We start from the raw sequence: 19,400 nt of genomic DNA, 5'->3' as shown, positions 1-19,400 counted from the left end.
AGAGATGTCAGTTTCATGAAAACAGCATTGAATCTATAAATTACTTTGGGCAGTGTGGCCATTTTCACGATATTGATTCTTCCTATCCATGAGCATGGAGTGTTTTTCCATCTGTTCGTATCCTCTCCCATTTCCTCGAGCAGCGATTTGTCATTCTCCTTGAAGATGTCCTTCAATTCCCTCGTTAGCTGTATTCCCAGGCACCTTATTCTGTCTGTCTGTCTGTTTGTTTTGACATGGCGTTTTGCTCTTGTTCCGCAAGCTGGAGTGCAATGGCACCATCTCAGCTCACTGCAACCTCCCAGGTTCAATCGATTAACCTGCCTCAGCCTCCTGAGTACCCAGGATTACAGGTGCATGCCACCATGCCCAGCTAATTTGTGCATTTTTTGGAGAAACTGGATTTCACCAAGTTAGCCAAGCTGGTCTCAAATGAGATCTCAGGTGATCTGCCGGCTTCAGCATCCCAAAGTGCTGGAATTACCGGCATGAGCCACCACACCCGGCCCTCTTATTCTGTTTGCAGCAATTGTGAATAGGAGTTTATTTATTATTTGACTCACCGCTTTTGTATTGTTGTTGTATATAAATGCTTGTGACTTTTGCACATTGGTTTTTGTATCCTGAGACTTTACTGAAGTTGCTTATCAGCTTAAGAAGCCTTTCTGCTGAGACAATCAGGATTTCTAGATACAAAATCATGTCATTTGCAAAGACAATTTGACTTCCTCTCTTTTTATCTGAATATCCTTCCTTTCTCTGACCTGATTGCTCCTGCCAGAACTTCCAACACCATGTTGAAGAGGAGCAGTGAGAGAGGCCATCCTTGTCTTATGCTGATGTTAAAGGGAAATGCTTCCAGCTTTCGCCCATTCAGTATGATATCAGTTGTGGGTTTGTCATAGGTGGCTACTATTATTTTGAGGTATGTTCCTTCAATACCTAGTTTGTTGAGAGTTTAAAAATATGGACTGCTTCACGAACTTTCATGTCACCCTTGTGTAGGGACCATGCTGATCTTCTGTGTATCATTCCAGTTTTATTCTGCATGCTGCCAACGTGAAAAATGATCACAAGCTCTTAAAAGTGGAGATAACTGAAGAAATGTAGGTGAGAGAGAGTGTTGGATTTCATCTACATCTGGTGAAATGGGACCGTCTCTGTCTTTTATTCTTTAATGAAGTGGTAAAATGCATTGCAGATAAGTTAAAGTATTCTTGTATTCCTGGAATACATAACCTGGGCAGGATTTTTAAATTGTTTGTAGCTCATTGGTGGACACCGTCTACTGCTGTTTTTCTCAGTATCTTTATGTCTAATTGCTTAGAAGTGCCTATCCTATTATACTTTTCTCTTATCTATTCTCTAGCTGGCTTTAGAATCAGTGTTATTGGTGCCTAAACAATAATGAGTTTTCTAGCTATCTCTATGTTTCCTTATTCTCTTGGATATTATGTATAAGTTCAGTAAACTTCATTGAAGATTTGGTCAAACTTATTTTCAAAACAGCCTGGATATGCCTGAAGGGAAAAAAAGTTTTAAAACCATTTTAACTTCTTTACTGATAGTAAGTTCTTCCCGTTGGTATAATCTTGTTCATCATTTCAAAATTATTTAAACCTCTACTATATCATTACTGGCATATTTATCTGTCATAATGCCATTTTATTCAGAATTACCATTTCCTGTTTTGTCTCCATCCAAAGTAACAGCTGCTTTTGGCAGGCTGGGCCCTCAACGGTGGCAGCTGCCAGGTCAGCCTTGTCACCAAGGTGGTGATGCGATTGCTGTGCCCATGCAGTGTCCATCCCAGCCACCACGGCCACTTTGTGCAGGGACTCCATGAGCAAGCCCTGTGTGGCTGAGCGGCATCACCCGTCAAGCCATCTCACCGACCTGATCACAGAGAGCCCCATCCCCAAAAGACCCTCTAGTAAGCATCCACACACAACCACTATCTTCACACATTCTCTGTGTAGTAAGAGGTCTATGAGTACCTCTCTCCTCTAAATACCAATTTTTTAACTCTGTTTTCCCCAAGTTCGTGACTTGCCAGCCAAGCCCAGAGCCACTGCCCATGACTCATTTATTCATGCACTCCTGGGGCATCACTTCACATCCTTCACCTCCCATAGGCTTCTCTGTATTTTGATTCCTGGTTCCTAGCTCGACATCCATTCCCAAAGCTTCTGTGGCGTCAGCTCCCAAGCCGACTGCTCTTGTCGTCAATTATCCTCTTTATATGTACTTATTTCCTGGAAAAATTGCACCGATTTTTCAATGCAGCATTTGCAAGGATGTGCAGTAGGAGCAATTCTTCTTATTGTAGATAGAATTGCTTCAAAACATCAGAAATGTATATTTGAGTGAAGGACAACATGCATGGAGAAAAGAGAACAATCCTCAAGTGGGCAGCGGATTTTCACAAAGTGAACCCTCCGGCAAACAACACCCACATCCAAGCACAGCAATCACAGCCCCAGGGAAACACTTTTGGGTCCTACTCAGCCATAAACCACCCTCCCCCACCCCAGAGGAGCCACTCTTGATTTCTAACACAAATTTGTTCTTCAGGTTCTGGCTGAATGGCATTACACAGTCACCATCACGCCCCTGGGGCTCATCATCTCTGTCTGTGGTCATAGGCTAGTCATTCTCAACACTTCCTGTCGCTTCACTGTTGATAGACGATTGTGTTATATCCAGATTTTACAAATCGTGCTGCTGTGAATACTTTCATGTATTTTAGCACACACATACATGTGCTTCTATTGGTTTATAACCAAGAGTGCAATTGCTGGGTCATAAGGGAGTAGATGCTTGGCTTAGTCTCTCAATGAACAAGTTTCTAGTCATAAACAAACAGTAGAAGAGGGTAAATCTCTTACTTTAGAAATTATTCAGATAATAAATGAGAAATATCACAAATATTTTCCATATGGGAGAAACATTAGTGAGTTCATTGTTTTTTCTTTGTTTCTTATTTAAGTGTACATTTTACACAGCCTTCTTCTACCTGGAGTGGTAGAAGCTAACACAAATGAATTTCAAATCATCAGAAATTCATAAAGAGTATGTATAATAATTGTTCCTCTATGAATTGAAGTCAGTCACTAATATGATATTAAGGCAAATATTATAGGGAAAATATGTTTTAATTAATTCATATTTTTATTGTGTTATCCTTATACTCTATTGGGTTCTTAAATAAGTTACTAAGTGTTCTTCATAAACGTTTGATGTTTTTAGGAATTCATGAAATGCATTCTTGTTTACTTGATATAAAATTTAATTATAATCTCTTATTGATCTCAAAAAACAAGGAAATAATACTTTATGCTATCTCTAGCCTACAGTATTATTCCATAAAATGATTTTTATTCATCATGATAATAATTTATACAAAATTTATGAATTTTTTAAATAAGAAAACTAAGATATTGTTAATGGAGAAAACTTGGTAAACTAATAACTCAAGGATAAGGGAAACTAACCTCTTAGGAAAGCTGTGAAATCTATAATTATTTAAAATGCTATTTATTAACACTCATAACCAGCAACCATTTTATGTATATCAGAATATTCTTGTTTTTTGAGCATATTAAGCTAATTATTGAGATAAGATGTTCCAATCTCAGGGAAATATTTCAATTTTCATAAAACTACATTTTTGTTATTAACTGATATCCCTGAATCCTGAACTGGCATTGGGGTAAATATTCATCATTTTCCATTCAACATTTTATCTTTATGAAAAATTTATGTGATGTCTGAAATATTACTTAATAAATTTTAAGCAGTGTTATGGTATTACAAATAATATTTAGAACTTAAAATAACTAATAAATTCTTATCAGCTTCAAGAAAACTTAAAACAAAACAATTCTTGTAATTTCAGATATAACCACCCTTTCCAGCAACAACAATGAAAATATCATTAAAGTTTTACCACTGGTTTATTCTCTATATAATAAATGGATACTTTAAAAAAAACATTTTGCCAACTACAAATTATGACTTCATCAAGGATGTGAAAAGGTGATGGGGGAGTTGGAAAGAGAATGAATACAATGGGTAAGGAAGATAGTGCAATATAATTTTGTAAGTGATATTTTATTACGAACATTCCCACAATTCAATGGTTCTTGACATATTTTTCTTTGTAGTAATAAAACCACAGACTCTTATTTTTACACAGTTTTGTAATTCTTTCACTTCTCCATCTGAGGAGATTCCTGCTTGTATGGTAAAATGAATGTTTGTAGTCTGAATAACTACATAGGTTGACTGTATTGAGACTAACATCTATTTACAGTAGCTTCTGTTCTCAAGAATGCCAAAAATATTATATTTTAAAATAATACATAATTTTTAGCATGCAAAACTAGAACTCCTTATCAACTATCGGATATATTTGAAAGTTAAGTAATGAAAAAAAATGATTATTGTCATCAAGTTTTATGAAGATCTTTATGATGGCAGTGGAGATGAGATGCCTATTTTCTCCAATAGTATATTTTCTCTCTCTCTCTCTCCACCCCACTCTGTGTGTGTGTGTGTGTGTGTGTGTGTGTGTGTGTGTGTGTGTATCTCTTCCCTAAGCTATGATTTTCATTTAAATACGAAGTTCTGGGTTTCCAATTTCAATGGAAGTGTGTTTTAAATGAATGGACTGTAGGACTTCAGATGCATCTAGTTTAGTCTCTAATTTTAAATTTAAAACTTTATGAATTAATTGTATATACAACTTCAAAATGAATCATATATAGCAAAGAAATTTCTTGTATTCATCTGCACTTGATTTGTAGATTATCTGAATGACAGGTAATACATACTTTATAAAAATTGAGCATGTATGAAATATCATCTAAACTCCTCAAAGAACCTAGAATGTTTAATAGAATAAGATATTTTCTCTATTTTATGCAAATTTCTATCAAATTTCTTAACTCTTTATAAGCCATAAATCATATTTTGTCTCCTTATTAAATTTCTTATAGTTTCTTAAATCTCAAATTGTGGGAATTGTAATGTTAACTAATGTAAGATCTCAAGTCAATTGTTTAATCCAAAATTTAATGGAGAATATTGGCACACAGCAAACATAAATTTTATTTTGTATGTTCAAACACATCTTTTTGAACTCAAAAATATTTTATCTGAAAAAATTGTAGCAACCTTTGCACAATAAATTTTAAGTGGATGAGTAAAATATTTAAATATATCAGATAATGTATATGAAGTAAAGCTTCATTTTTTAATATTAAACTATTGTCTTAATTAACATATAAGTATTCCTTTTGTTTATTAAATAAATATCTCAAACCTAAGAATCTTTTTAAATGTGCTTACAGTTGGATTAAGGCCTGGCAAAATTACTATTTTATGTATAATGTTTTTATTTCCCCTCATGCACACCAGAAACTATCATTAATAATGGGAAGTACTGCATTTATATAACACAGATTATAAATGATATGAATTGGATTCCCAACATTTTATATACATATGTCACAATCTAGGTTATGCATTTGTTTAAACAAAATACTGGTTTAAGCTTCAATACTGCAGGCCGGGCACAGTGGCTCACGCCTGTAATTCCAGCACTTTAGGAGGCTGATGAGGGCAGATCAGGAGGTCAGGAGATCAAGACTATCTTGGCCAACATGGTGAAACTCCATTTCTACTAAAAATACAAAATTTAGCTGGGCATGATAGCGTGTGCCTATGATACCAGCTATAATTTAATACTGCATATTCACTGTGATGCTCAATAGGCACTGACAAAAGCTCTTTATTTTGTAACAAATATATGGATATAAAATGTTTAAATAGTATATTATACACGTAACTACATAAAAAGACTATATGTTGACTATGTATTCAATTATGACTTTTTTAGGAACAGGTAAATTAGGAGGTCCAGAAACAAGTTTCCTTTTGGTCCTAGTGAGGGAATGTATTCTTTTCCTGGGGCTGAAATGTGGGGGTAGTTTCTTTCTTTCTTTTTTTTTTAAATTTTTTTATTGCATTTTAGGTTTTGGGGTACATGTGAAGAACATGCAAGATTGTTGCATAGCTACACACATGGCAGTGTGATTTGCTGCCTTCCTCCCCCTCAACTATATCTGTAATTTCTATCTCTCTCCACCTCCCCACCCCTCGTCTCTCCCCCATTTCCCCCCAACAGACCCCAGTGTGTAGTGCTCCCCTCCCCGTGTCCATGTGTCCTCATTGTTCAACACCCGCCTATGAGTGAGAACATGTGGTGTTTGATTTTCTGCTCTTGTGTCAGTTTGCTGAGAATGATGGTTTCCAGGTTCATCCATGTCCCTACAAAGGACACGAACTCATAATTTTTTATGGCTGCATAATATTCCATGGTGTATATGTACCACATTTTCCCTGTCCAGTCTATCATCAATGGGCATTTGGGTTGGTTCCAGGTCTTTGCTATTGTAAACAGTGCTGCAATGAACATTCGTGTGCACGTGCCCTTATAGTAGAACGATTTATAATCCTTTGGATATATACCCAGTAATGGGATTTCAGAGTCAAATGGGATTTCTATTTTTAGGTCATTGAGGAATCACCACACTGTCTTCCACAATGGCTGAACTAATTTACACTCCCACCAACAGTGTAAAAGTGTTCCTATTTCTCCACATCCTCTCCAGCTTCTGTTGTCTCCAGATTTTTTAATGATAGCCATTCGAACTAGCATGAGATGGTATCTCAATGTAGTTTTGATTTGCATTTCTCTAATGACCAGTGATGATGAGCATTTTTTCATATATTTGTTGGCCTCCTGTATGTCTTCTTTTGTAAAGTGTCTGTTCATATCCTTCACCCACTTTTGAATGGGCTTGTTTTATTCTTGTAGATCTGTTTTAGTTCTTTGCAAATTCTGGATATCAGCCCCTTGTCAGATGGGTAGACTGCAAAATTTTTTCCCATTCTGTTGGTTGCCAATTCACTCTAGCGACTGTTTCTTTTGCCATGCAGAAGCTGTGGAGTTTGATTAGGTCCTATTTGTCTATTTTGGCTTTTGTTGACAATGCTTTTGGTGTTTTGGTCATGAAGTCCTTGCCTACGCCTATGTCCTGAATGGTTTTGCCTAGATTTTCTTCTGGGGTTTTTATGGTGTTAGGTCTTATGTTTAAGTCTTTAATTCATCCGGAGTTAATTTTAGTGTAGGGTGTCAGGAAGGGGTCCAGTTTCTGCTTTCTGCACATGGCTAGCCAGTTTTCCCAACCCCACTTATTAAACAGGGAATCCTTTCCCCATTGCTTGTTTTTTTTTTTCAGGTTGTCAAATATCGGATAGTTGTAGATATGTTGTGTTTCCTTCGAGGCTTCTGTTCTGTTCCATTGGTCTACATCTCTGTTTTGGTACCAGCACCATGCTGTTTTGATTACTGTAGCCTTTTAGTATAGTTTGAAGTCCGGTAGTGTGATGCCTCCTGCTTTGTTCTTTTTGCTTAGAATTGACTTGGCTATGCAGGCTCTCTTTTGGTTCCATATGACTTCCTGGTGCCATTATTGCCCCCACGTCTCCATCCGGGGACTGAAGGTCTTTGTTTAAACTTTGGCATACACAGGAAAAATCAAAAAGCAATCACTCCAGTGAAGTTTAAAGGAACTTTCTTCATAGGCCCAGAAAACTTAAAGAGGGCAGGAATTCCTCCCTGGTTAAACGTCGCCTTCTTTAACACCTCTTTGGACTCCATATCTGGATCCCCTTCCATGACCTCGTGGAAGCTCTTTCTCTTTCTCCTTTTTCTATTTATCTGCCTAAATAAATCACCTTCTGCAAAACTCTTTCGGGTCCAATATTTACTTAATCACTCACCGTGCCCAGCGTGGTCCCCTCTCCCATTCTTGGGTGAGTTAGGTACCAAGGGTCTGGAAAAGAACATTGGTACCTGAGCTTCCCCTGCTCCCCAGAATTCGGTTACACCAGTATCCCTTGCAATTAGTTACGACCAAAAGAGTAAGCCTTGGCCACTGACATATGGAGATAAGTGATGTAAGCCTTTTTCAGGTCCATTATAACACAACTTGACACATCTCATACTCTTTACTGTCTTTGTAGTTTTTCCTTGCTGGTGAATTGAGGATGACTCTCAGGGAGATACTGAAAAACAAACTTAAAGAAGAAGCACAGTCTTCATCTGATGAGTCAAGGAATCCATAAAGAATGACATATCAAGCAGAGCACAAACCTCTTCCCACCACCCATTAGAATTTCATAAAAAAGAAATAAAATTATATTAATCTCTTGATATTTTGGTGTTAACTGTTACAGGAGCTAGTGTTAACCTAACACTAATACAAATTATAATACAAATTCTAAAGCATGTTTACCTTATTTGTATCTATGTTCCTTTCATGTTTTATGATTTCAATGGGCATTACTTATTTGATCAATTACTCTAGAAGTAAAGGTAGCTATTTGGTGTTATGACCTTACCTAAGAATAGAGAAAATAGAGACAGAGTTGACTATGAATATAATCATTTTTGGAGTGGTGGATGAAGTTGTGATATTTTTTTTAAAATTCCATAATATAAGAAGTATTCTTATTCAAAGTATGATAAATATATCTTTGTTCACTTGTAAACTGAGTGGTTGGTGTGAAATCTTTGTTCAAACATTTAGACTGTTCTGTGGACTAAAGGGGAAAAGGTTATGGGCATAGATCAAATTAGTGAAGATGTCAATTTGTGAAGCTGAGAGCTAGTAATAGAAGACTGCTGATTCTGGACACATCACCAACTGTCAGCATTTGTTCTAAAATTTTTGTATATAAATAGCAGTCTAAACTCAACATTACTTATAAGGGAGTCATCCATAAGAACTCTGTAGTTCAGATCTATTATCAGCTATTAGTTAGAAAACAGAGGTTTCTGCCTGAACAACTTAATATAAGAAAATAATTCATTATTATTTTCTCATATCTCTTATAACTCCTGCTTCATATTGGTTACTTAATAAATAATGATAATAATAAAGATAATGATTAATGATAAAATTGATAGCAATAGCTACTTTTTATTGGTCACATATCGAGTGCCAGGAACTCCAAAAACATTACCTTATTTAATTCTGAAACACACTCTACAAAGGTATTATTTATCATTTTCTTATTGTGAGAATAGTAAAATATAAAGAAGTTGAGTAGCATACCAAAAGTCAAATAATTATCATGTTAAAATCGCCAGATTTAAAAAGAAACATGCCTCCAAACCCAAGTTTCTTCTTCTCCCCAAAAATGTAAACTGATTCTTTTGGGTGACAGAGTCGATGGAGGGACGGATATTTAACTTCTCAATTTTTATCTAGACTAACCCATGAGTTCTAATGTTTACAGATACACAACACACACACACGCACACAGTGTTACTACATAATACTGAAGAAGTGTTCAGGGTGGGCGTGATGGCTCATGCCTGTAATTCCAGCACACTGGGAGGCCGAGGCGGGTGGATTATTTCAGATCAGGAATTCAGGACCAACCTGACCAACATGGTGAAACCCAGTCTCTACTAAAAATACAAAAAAAATAGCTGAATGTGGTGGTGCATGACTGCAGCCCCAGCTACTTGGGAAGCAGTGGCAGGAGAACTGCTTGAACGTGAAAGGCAGAGGCAGTGAGCCGAGATCCTGCCACTGCACTCCAGCCTGGGTGACAGAGCGAGACTCCATCTCAAAAAAAAAAAAAAAAAAAAAAAAAAAAGTGTCTATAAGAAGTACAGCAATCTAAGAAATCTAAGAGAGAAGTAATATTCATTGTCATTTTCCAGATATTTTCACACTGTAATAATTTTATGTGTTATTTGTGACTTCTCTGCTCAACCTCTACCCACATAATAGTCCACTCCTCACAAGCTCTTTTCCTCTGAGTAGCAGTGCCCTCCAGGTGGCTTTCAGGGAAAAGTTTCTTTTAAGAAGTCACTACTCAAACACTTGTCCATGTTGCCTCTTGTGGTCTGTGCCTGGTCAATTAGAAATAGGCATGTACTTCTTGTTGCCTCCTCTTAACAATATAGTAACTCGTACTTCTGTTTGCCTATCATTTATTGCAAAAATTTGAAAACACTGCTTGTTTTAGTTTCAATAAAATTTTCTTTAAATTTCATTTGACCTAAAAAAGAATATCACAGTGAAATGTTTGTCAGCCCCAACTATTCCACACATTTATCACTGTCAGCAACAGTGATAAATGGACATCAGGTGGGGACAGTAAGAGCAACAACTACTGGATCTATTTTGTGTATTTTTAGGTGTTGTGGGTGATGTTTATAAATAAAAAAACTCTCTAATTGCCTTTAAAATAATGAATGCTTAAATCAAATTAATTTTTTCAGAAAAATAAAAACTCTAATACCTTTTACTTCACATGACTTTAGTAATATTTGAGAAATAAAGACAGTTTTAAAGTTTATTGGTAAAATAAAGACATTAGCTCTAAATTAGGCAGGTCAGATATTAGGTTTGTAAAATGATTTAAAGTAATAAACTGCTTTTTTTGACTTTTAAAATTCGTTCAACTTACCTGCTTTGGAGTCACTAGATTCTAGGTAAGGTCTGAGAACATGTGGAGTTAGCCGTGCTCCCTGGCTATGCTTGAAAAAGTCAGACTTTATATGCACTTGTGTCTGGTGTCCTAGGCTCCATACCTAGTACAAAATTAAAATAACTTACCTGACAGGTGTTTCACCAAAAAAAAAAAAATTGCTAAGAGCTAACATTGTAACATATAATTGAGACTACTGAAAAAAGTTTTACATGGAAGCTTTGTGGAAAAAGTGAAATGTGCTTTCAGTAAAACATTATAAGGCATTAGAATGCAAATTTTTGCTTCATTCAGAAGGTTAAAAATTGTTTTGACTTAAATAGAATGAAGCTAAAGTTTTGAGCATGTTGTGGAAGGTTTGTGAACTAGTCATCTTGTGAAAGAAACACCGTGTGAACACACTGGCTAAATTTAAAGGAGTATTGTTCAGTTTTTCCATAAATTGAACATTGGAATAAAAACACAACAGGGTTTTCTTAGAGTACTAATTTTGCTTTAATACAAATTTGTAAAATGTTATCAAAAGCTTATAAGAATTTCAACTTATAGTCAAACTGATGAAGACTGGATGAATTCATCTTTAAGGTTTTATTAAAAATTTGAGTTGACATTAACAGTACACTAATGGAGGAGTGAAATTTGGCTTTCTTTCTTGAATATGATTTTAACATAATATTAAAGAATAAAAAAGATTTCTGTCTCTCCTCAAATTACAGGAAAAAGAAGGGAAAGACACACATTGCTTGAAAAGCTGAGTCTTCTATCAATGAGTAAAGGCTTTTGCATTTAAACATTTTTTGAGTTACCATTTTGGCTAAATGAATGACTTACTGTGACCTGGCATTTCATTTTATATCAAATGTTTTAGGCCTTTATTATATTTATATGAATATTAATATATTTGATACACTTCCCCAAATCCAATTTTATCTTCAAAATTAAGTCTTTTTGACTTCTTAATTTGGAATGCACAAGAGGGCACTGAAAAATCCAAAAGAGAAGTATATGGAATTATTTGACATGTTGTTACATGAGGAGCACTGTCAAAATAAGAAATATTTGACTTTCTTCAGATTGTATTCTAGGCAATGTTAATATATGTTTGAAAATTGTATGAAATTCCTAAAATTCTAATATGCCAAAATATGTGCTATCAATTATATTGTTTCCATGATAAATTGTAGACCACAGAAATGAACAAACTTTCTTGTCAATCATGTAACTATAACTATTTAACATCATTTCCACACTTAACTGCTTAATACTGATGCAGTTTCTGAAAACTTCACAAGCACAAAATGTCCTAGAATATGGTGTCTTTTAGGAGGTTCCTGAAATAATGAAAAGACCACGAAAAAGAGCTCTTGAATACAGATTTCTGGAAACTTTAGAATCACATCCTTTGTCAAATTATCCCAAATACTTTAAGGACTGTGTAAGATTTCCTGGAATTTTAATGAAAAGTCTTACTTGTTTTTTAAACTCCTACCCAAGTAGAAGAAAACTTAATTGAATACCAAGAAAACATTTTGTCAGACTGTCATTCTAAATCAGCCAATACTGAAACTGTTTATATATGCAATTTGAATGAACTCCATGGTATAAGTCAAGTTACCTATGACAACCCATCAGTTACAACTACTATGAACTTAAATTGGAGAAACAACTGATATTTAAAGGAATATAAGTTCAATGTTAAGCATGGACTCACGGAGAACCAAGACAGCTGCCTTGTCCTTCCTGGGTCCGTACTCAAAGTTCTTCTTAAAGGAGAACTACAAACCATTGCTCAAAGAAATAAGAGAGGTCACAAACACATTTTAAAAATCCATGCTCATGGATACAAAAAATCAATATTATAAAAATGGCCCCATGGTTCAAACTAATTTATAGATTCAATGCTATTCCTATCAAGCTACCATTTACAATTTCTTCACAGAATTTCCAAAAACTACCTTTAATTTCATCTGGGATGAAAAAAGAACCCGCATAGCAAATCAAAAAGAACAACACTGGAGACATCATGCTACCTGACTTCAAACTATACTACCAGCCTAAAGTAACCAAAACAGCATGGTACTGGAACCAACACAGATATATAGAGCAATGGAATGGGACAGAGCCCTCAAAAATAATGCCACACATCTACAACCATCTGAACTTTGACAAACTAGACCAAAAATACCATTGGGAATGGATTACCTATTTAATAAAAGGTGTTGGGAAACCTGGGTAACCATATACAGAAAACTGAAACTGGACCCCTTACTTACACCTTATACAAAAATTAACACAAGATGGGTAAAAGACTAAAAGTGAAGACCTAAAATTATAAAAACCCTAGAAAAAAACCTAGGCAATATCATTCAGAACATAGGCATAGGCAAAGACTTTATGACTAAAACACCAAAAGCAATGGCAACAAATGTCAAAATTGACAAATGCTTCTGCACAGAATTAAACTAAACTAAAAAGCTTCTGCACAGAAAACTAAAATGAAACAAAACACAACTATCATCGGAGTGAATGGGCAACCCACAGAATGGGAGAACATTTTTGCAATCTATCCATCTGACAAAGGACTAATATACAGAATCTACAAAGAACTTAAATTTACAAGAAAAAACCAACTCCATCAAAAAGTAGGCAAAGAATATAAACAGACACTCCTGGAAAGAAGACATTTATGAAGCTAACAAACATATGATGAAAAGCTCATCATCACTTGTCATTTCAGAAAAACAATAATTAAAAAAGTCAGAAAACAACAGATGCTGGAGAGGATGTAGAGATATAGGAAATATTTTACACTGTTGGTAGGAGTGTAAATTAGTTCAACCATTGTGGAAGACAGTGTGGTGATTCCTCAATGATCTAGAAATAGAAATGCCATTGGACCCAGCAATCCCACTACTGGGTATATACCCACAGGATTATAAATCATTCTACCACAAAGACATATGCACACATATGTTTACTGCAGCACTGTTCACAACAGCAAAAACTTGGAACCAACCCAGATGCCCATCAATAATAAACTGGATAAGGAAAATGTCACACATATACACCCACAGCCATGAAAAAGAATGAGTTCATGTCCTTCTCAGGGACATGGATGAAACTAGAAACCATCATTCTCAGCAAACTGACACAAGAATGGAAAACCAAATGCCACGTGTTCTTACTCAGAAGTGGGAGTTGAACAATGAGAGTACATGGACACAGGGAGGAAAATATCACACACCTGGGCCTGTTGCGGATGGGCCTAGGGGAGGGATAGCATTAGGAGAAATACCTAAGGTAGATCATGGGTTGATGATAATAATAATAAAAGAAATATGCTTTTAATTATAAAGCTCTTAAAGAAAATCCTTTTGAATCTCTTACTACCACATCATAGCTGGGAAAAACTGCTGATATTTAAAAAGTAACAAATATCAAACCAGAAAGAATTAGATTTAGGAACCAAACTCAGGTTGCTGTAGGGAACAGGGCAGAATCTTAGGATTGGAAGGTCACCACTGCTCCTTCAGTTTGGCCTTGGCTGATAAAGATGGCCTAATGTGGACAGAAACTCTTAGGTTAAAAAAAAAAAAAGAAGAAGAAGAAATTTCTACAAACTAGAAAATACATACTTGGCAGCTACAAGAGTTTTAGCCAATTCAGATGACTTGCTTCCCAAAATTTGGAACATTCCCTTGGATTTGACCAAGTCAGAAAGATATGGTCATACTTGATGAAAGAAAAGTGAAATAAAATCTCAAACATAAATAAATAAAAAAAGTTAAGCAAAATTAAAAAATGCACAATAAATATGATTACTGAGTGTCTTAATGTTAAGGAGAAATTAAAACTAAGTGGTTGGTAATCTTAACTTTTGGTCATTAAGGAAAAATTTTAAGACAAATCTCTAATTTAGCCACTTACCTGGAAATAAGGCTCAGGCTGATGACTGTTCTCTACCATCTTAGAAACAGGAAAAAATTCACACTCACCTTTCCTGTCAGAAGCAAGCTGAGACTCAAGAAAGGAAGTGCCTGTGCTCCACCATCATGGAAGCAGAACAACTTGTCTTCCTTATCGGAAATGAGAAAAACTTCACAAAAGGAGCTGTAAAGCAAAATCAACCTTACCTCTGAACCAAATTTTGGGAGATCCGGGACTCTCCAGGGGGCAGAAGCTCCCAAACTTCAGCAAATCATCTATCCCATTGGTTTGAACAATAAGGATAGCCCAGGTTGGTATCAAGCAATAATAACATTTATCAAAGGTCAGGGCCACATTGGTAATGTCCTTCTCTCTCTCTTTTTTTTTTTTTCTTCTGAGGTAGAGTCTCGCTCTGTTGCCAGGCACCAGACTGGAGTGCAGTGGTGCAATCTGAACTCACTGCAACCTCTGTGTCCTGGGTTCAAGCAATTCTCCTGCCTCATCCTCCCAGGTAGCTGGGACTACAGGACCATGCCACCACGCTCAGTTAATTTTTTTTTTTTTTTTTTTTGTATTTTTAGTAGAGATGGGGTTTCACCATGTTGGCCAGGATTGGCTTGTACTCTTGACATCATGATCCGCCCGCCTCGGCCTCCCGAAGTGCTGGAATTACAGGCTTGAGCCACCGTGCCGGGCCCATGCCCTTCTCTTTTTATCTTTATTCGTATAGCCTGTTTTGTCAGAAACCAGGATTGCAACACCTGTTTTTTTCTGTTTCCCATTTACTTGAAGGATTTTTCTCCATTCATTTTGAGCCTATGTATGGGAGTTCATTTGAGATGGGTCTCTTAAAGACAGCATAATCAAATGAGTCTTGGCTCTTTATCTATCTTGTCGCCCTATGTCTTTCAATTGGAGCATTTAGCCCATTTACATTTAAAGTTAGCAATGATATGTAAGTATTTGATCCTGTCATCCTGCTCCTAATTGATAACTTCACAGACTTGTGTACATGGTTGTTTTTTTTTAGCATCACTGGTCTGTGTAATTCAGTGCATTTTTGTAGTGGCTGGTGATGATCTTTTCTTTCCATATTAAATTCTACTTTCAGGAGCTCTTGTAAGATAGATCTGCTGGTAATGAATTCCCTCAGCATTTGCTTGCCTGAAAATGTTCTTATTTCTCCTTCACTTATGACACTTAGTTTTGCTGGACTTGAAATTCCAGGTTGAAATTTTTTTCTTTAAGTAGTTGAATATCTCTTCTGGCTTGTGGGGTTTCAGCTGAGCAGTTCACTGTTAGTCTGATGGGATTCCTTTTGTAGGTGACCTTGTCTTTCTCGCTAGCTGCCTTTGACAAGTTTTATTTCATTTTGATCTTGGAGAACCTGATGATTATGTGTCTTAGAGATGTTCTTCTTGTGGCATATCTGAGCTTCTCTAGATTTCCTGAATTCAATGTTGTTCTGTCTGGCTAGGTTGGGGAAATTCTGATGAATGATATTCTGAAATATGTTTTCCAATTTGGTTACATTTTTGTCATCTCTTTCAGGTACATTAATATGGCATATATTTCACCTTTTTACATAATACTTTATTTCTCAAAGGTTTTGTTCATTCCTTTTTATTCTTTTCTCCCATTCTTGCCTCTTTTCTTTCAGAAAGCCAGTTTTTAAGCTCTGAGACTCTGACCTTTGCTTGATCTATTCTACTAGGTGGTCTTGCACATGAGATGGTGCCGGTCTGACCTCAGCACTCCTTAGTCTGCTTGCCTCTCCCAGGACCCCAGCCTGGCAACACCTGCTTACAGGGCACCCTTGGGTGCCCACACACATTACAAAAATTTTTATAAGGCAATCACACACAATTACATGTGGCTGCATTATAAAAATTCATGTAGTGTGCTTTTCAGCTCTATCACATCAGTTTATTCTTTTTTTAAAAGCTGTACTTCAGGTTATAGGGTACACATGCAGATCATGCAGAATTGTTGCATAGGTACGCATATGGCAATGTGGTTTCCTGCCTCCATCCCGTCACATACATCTGGCATTTCTCTTCAGGTAATCCCTCCCTGACTTCCCCAACCCCTGGTGTCCCCCTGTTGGCCACCCCCAAAAACACCCCAGTGTGTGATGCACCCCTCCCTGTGTCCATGTGTTATCATTATTCATCACCTGCCTATGAGTGAGAACATGCAGTGTTGGATTTTCTTTCTTCTGTCAGTTTGCTGAGAATGATGGTTTCCAGATTGATTCATGTCCCTACAAAGGACACAAACTCATCGTTTTTTGTGGCTGCATAATATTCCATGGTGTATGTGTGTCATATTTTCCTTGTCCAGTCTATCGTCTCTGGACATTTGGGTTGTTTTCAGGTCTTTGCCATTGTAAACAGTGCCACTGTGAACATACGTGTGCATGTGTCTTTATAATAGAATGATTTATAATCCTTTGGGTATATACCCAGTAATGGGATTGCTGGGTCAAATGGAATTACAATTTCCAGGCCCTTGAGCAAGTGCCACACTGCCTTCCACAAATGGTTCAACTAGTTTGTACTCCTAGAAACAGTGTAAAAGTGTTCCTATTTCTCCACATGCTCTCTGGTATCTGTTGTCTCCAGATTTTTTAATGGTCACCATTCTAACTGGCATGAGGTGATATATATCTTCTTTTCAAAAGTGTCTGTTCATATCCTTTGTCCACTTTTGTTTTTTTCCTTGTAAATCTGTTTTATTTCTTTGTAGATTATGGATATCAGCCATTTGTCAGATGGGTAGATTGCAAAAATTGTTTCTCATTCTGCTGGTTGCTGGTTCACTCTAATGATGGTTTTTTTTGCTGTACATAAGCTCTGGAGTTTAATAAGGTCCCATTTGTCTATGTTCCTTTTTGTTGCCAATGCTTTTGGTGTTTTAGTCATGAAGTACTTGCCTACACCTATGTCCTGAATGGCTTTGCCTATTTTTTGTCTAGATTTTTTTATGGCATTAGGTCTTATGTCTAGATCTTTAATCCATCTGGAGGTAATTCTACTGTAAGGTGAAAGGAAGAGGTCCAGTTTCTGCTTTCTGGACACTGGTAGCCTGTTTTCCCAACAACAATTATTAAACAAGAAATCCTTTTCCCATTGCTTGTCTTTGTCAGGTTTGTCAAAGATGAGATGGTTGTGGATGTGTGCCATTGCCACCAGGACCTCTGTTCTGTTCCACTGGTCTATTTCTCTGTTTTAGTACCAGTACCATGCTGTTTTGATTACTGTAGCTTTGTATTATAGTTTGAAATCGGGTAGCATGATGCCTCTGGCTTTGTTCTTTTTGCTTAGCATTGTCTTGGCTATGCACACTCTCTTTTGATTCCATATGAAGTTTAAGGTGGGTTTTTCCAGTTCTGTGAATAAGATCATTGGTAGCTTGAGGGGGACAGCATTGAATCTATAAATTACTTTGGGTAGTATGGATATTTTCAAGATATTGATTCTTTCTACAAATATGGAATGCTTCATGAATTTTTAGGTCCTCCTTGAGCAGTGGCCATGCTAATCTTCTCTGAATCATTCCAATTTTAATATATGTGCTGCCAAAGTGAGCACCAGTAATGTTGTTTATACTGGATATATTGCCTGTTAGCTCCTGCGATGTTTTACAATGATTTTTGGCCTCCTTGCATTGGATGATGACATACTTCTTTCACTCAGTGAACTTTGTTTCTACCCACATTCTGAATTCTACTTGTATCATTGCATACATGTCAGCCTCTGGCCAGTTCTGAAAACTTGAACAGGCTGAACAGTTGATGTAATCATCTGGAGGAAAGAAGGCATGCTGACTTCTTGAGTTTCAGTGTTCTTGCACAGATTCTTCCTCATCTTTATGAGCTTATTCACCTTCAACCTTTGAGGTTGCTGACCTTTGCACAGGATATTTTTCTTTTATCATATTTGATGACCTTGAGGGTTTGATTGTGGTTTAAGGTAGAATCAGGCAGCTGCCTTTGGTTTTGGAGGATTTTGGGGGGCAAAATTCATCTCTCAATTCCTGGGTTGTGTGCTTTAACTCTGGGAAACTTATATTGGGTCTCAACTTTGTTCTCTGGCTCCTCAAAGTTTGGAGTCTACTGTACTGAAGGCAGCAAAGTGTGGCAGCTGTGGCAGAGTGTTAGCAGATGCAAAACTGCCTGCTTCCCTGTTGGCATTTGCCCAGTGGTGGAAGTCGTGGAGGCAAGACAGCTTGGTGGCGGCCAGAAGACCCCTGCTGTGTGTGCTGTTGCACTGGTGGTAGTGTTGGTTCAGGTTAGGGTGCTGGCCTGTGCATGTCTGGGTGCCATCTCTGTGACCCCCTAAGCAGCAACGACCACTCAACGTATATTACCATTCCCTTTTTGTGCACAGAATTAGCACAAGGAGAAGGTGTTGGCAGAGGTTGTGATTATGTTCTTCTGCCTGCCATGGCTCTTTCTTCAATGGGAGTTGGTGTGGGTTGAAGTGTGTGCTACATTCCCATGTGCTGGTAGGGCAAGTGCAGCAAAATCCCCTCATGTAAACACACACCAGCAAAGTGATGTAGGACGTTTGTGTATAAAGAGCTTCAGTATGGAGAAGCAATGTAGAGACGGGTGCGTGCCTGAAGGGTCCACTTTGCTGCATCTCTTCACTGCTCAGGCATGGTCCACTGGCACAGAAACAAAGGTGTGGGCAGCTGAGAGTGCCCTGTAGGCAGGCGTGGCCAGGCTGGGGCCCCGGGAGAGGCAAGCAGACTAAGTAGTGCTGAGGTCAGACCAGCTTCATCTCATGTGCAAGAATGCCCAGTAGATATCACGCCTCAGATAACTCTCTGAAAAGTGAGGCCCCAGCACAGCACAGCTACTCTACAAAAACGTGGCCAGACTTCTTTTT

General features: G+C 37.1%; 1 long non-coding RNA gene and 2 other non-coding genes across 4 annotated transcripts in view; all 3 read right to left on the bottom strand.

Annotated features, from left to right (window-relative positions):
• The window catches only part of LOC141582279 (uncharacterized), a 267,838-nt gene that overhangs the window by 51,192 nt on the left and 197,246 nt on the right, over window positions 1-19,400 (bottom strand). The window lies entirely within an intron of this gene.
• Window positions 961-1,068, bottom strand: LOC141582352 (U6 spliceosomal RNA). The gene has a single exon (XR_012515218.1). It is a non-coding gene; the product is annotated as a U6 spliceosomal RNA (small nuclear RNA).
• On the bottom strand, window positions 17,992-18,098 carry LOC141582345 (U6 spliceosomal RNA). The gene has a single exon (XR_012515212.1). It is a non-coding gene; the product is annotated as a U6 spliceosomal RNA (small nuclear RNA).

Source organism: Saimiri boliviensis, chromosome 19 (assembly GCF_048565385.1).
Source record: "Saimiri boliviensis isolate mSaiBol1 chromosome 19, mSaiBol1.pri, whole genome shotgun sequence".
NCBI lineage: Eukaryota > Metazoa > Chordata > Mammalia > Primates > Cebidae > Saimiri > Saimiri boliviensis.
The sequence above is the reverse complement of the archived record's forward strand: the minus strand, read 5'-3'. Positions and strand labels throughout refer to the sequence as shown.